Here is a 2,164-nt window from a genome sequence, read left to right on the forward strand (position 1 = left end):
TTGACGTCAAAAAATCGTTCGATCCAATCTTTCATTCCAGTTTTAGTTAGTTTCAAATCCACTTGGAAAGTATATTGATTCTGTTGCAATAAACGAATAGACTTTCCAGTAATTACTTGATTTTTTAATTTATCCGTAGTATCCCCCTCACTTTGTTTCCCACTTCTCGTAGAGAGACGAAAACTGTAAATATGTTGGAAAGAGGAAGACGTAGATCTATATTTGTAAATAGCTGATCTATGTACTAGAGATGTACTTTCCCTCCTCCTGTTTCTACAAACATTTTATTTAAAAAGATTCCTGTATAGTCTATTTTGATAAATGTTCTATCCAATCAAGTCTTATCATTCAAATATCTTTGTCAGTGTCTATCTATATCTTTTTCATTGTTGCATCCAACAGGAGTTGAACCTGTGAATTCGCCAATTATGAGTTGGGTGCTTTGACCGTTCAGCCATGGATGCCAAGAATACTTTTTCTTTGAGACATTATATCATTACGTTATGTAATGGTAAGATAGGTTTTTGTCTTTTTGGCGGGAACGGAGAAAGTCGCAATTTGTCTCTTCCGCCTGTTGCATGTGCCTATCAACCAATAGTTGTTGAAAGGATTTCGTTGCAAAAGGGAAAAGGACAAATAACCAAGAAGGAATTTGAGACGAAACCCTTGGCGGGAGATGAAAACAAATGATGAGGGATTCCTCGAGAAGTTAACAACTATTCTTTGCATCGAGTGATTCTGGATTTTTTGAGGAAAAATGGATTTGAGACATACACGAGGAAGGTTCTGGGAGCAATACCAGTTATGACTCCCCTCCGAACCAGGAGCCGTGTGAGGTGAGAATCTCACGCACGGTTCTGAATGAGCGAAAAGATCGAAAATCTTCTTTTCGACTCTGACTCCCCTACACCAGTCGTTGCTTTTTTCTCCGTTACCTCCAAAGTAGCAGCTCCAGCTTCATTTACAAGACTCTTCGGTCTAATTTTCCCATACTTCTCTAATGAGTGGCATGTCGCGGTGGGATTATTAGCTACCTTTAGCATGATATTGGGAAATTTAATTGCCGTTACTCAGAGAAGCGTAAAACGTATGCTAGCTTATCCTTCTATAAGCCAAATTGGATATATCATGATTGGGGTACTTTCTGCAGACTCAGGGAACGGTTACGCAAGTATGATAACTTATACGTTTATCTATATACTCATGAATTTGGGAACTTTTGCTCGTATCACCCCATTTGGTTTACGAACCGGAACTGATAATATCAGGGATTATGCGGGATTATACATGAAGGATCCTGTTCTAACATTTTCTTCGGTTTTACGTTCACCATCCCTAGGGGGTATGCCTCCACCATCCGGTTTTTTTGGTAAACTCTATCTCTTTTGGCATGGATGGAAAGCTGGTTTGTACTCATCAGTTCCGGTGGCGCTCGTCACAAGTGTCATTTCCATCTATTACTATCTAAAAATAATTAAATCAATGTTCACCGGGAAGAGTGGGAGGAGCGATACACCCCTAAATTCTAGACAAAATTCATTAGTTTCTCTATCAATTTCGATTTCGAAAAATTCTCTTGAAATAGCTATGATCATTCGTGCGCTAGCATCAACCCTATCGGGTATATTCATAGATCCTATTATCGAGATCACACGGAATACCTTCTTTTAGACCCACTTCAAATTATAGTACGAAACCTCCTTTTCTTTCTTTTCTCTCTTCTTTTCCCTCTTTCTTTCTTCTTTTTTTTTTTTTTTCCTCAAATGAATTAAAAGCTGGTTCGGCTATCCCAACTAGTTCGTCTGTGCAATTTACGAAATAGTTCTATCTTCTTCGGTAATTGATCCTGGCATTCTCATATCTAGCTTGTCTTCTTGCACCCAGAATCACTTGCTAGGAAAATGATCCCTCGTCTATTCCGGAGAAGATAGAAGTATTTCCGCGCAGTGCACAGTTGGAGTTGCGCAGTAACAACCCACGCCGTTACATCCAGCCGAGTATTTAGGCGAAGGGGGAATACCCCCCCTTTTTTTGTGTATTCATATGGCATCATTTTCTCAATATTGGTGAAAAGACTTGCCTGTGAGACAAGCGTGGGCTTGTCAGGTCATGAGAAAAAGAGGCCTCTGTACGAGGAAGGAATCAAACATTGAGAGATGATTGA

Source organism: Adiantum capillus-veneris, unplaced genomic scaffold (assembly GCF_014529385.1).
Source record: "Adiantum capillus-veneris isolate H3 unplaced genomic scaffold, ASM1452938v2 Hic_scaffold_786, whole genome shotgun sequence".
NCBI lineage: Eukaryota > Viridiplantae > Streptophyta > Polypodiopsida > Polypodiales > Pteridaceae > Adiantum > Adiantum capillus-veneris.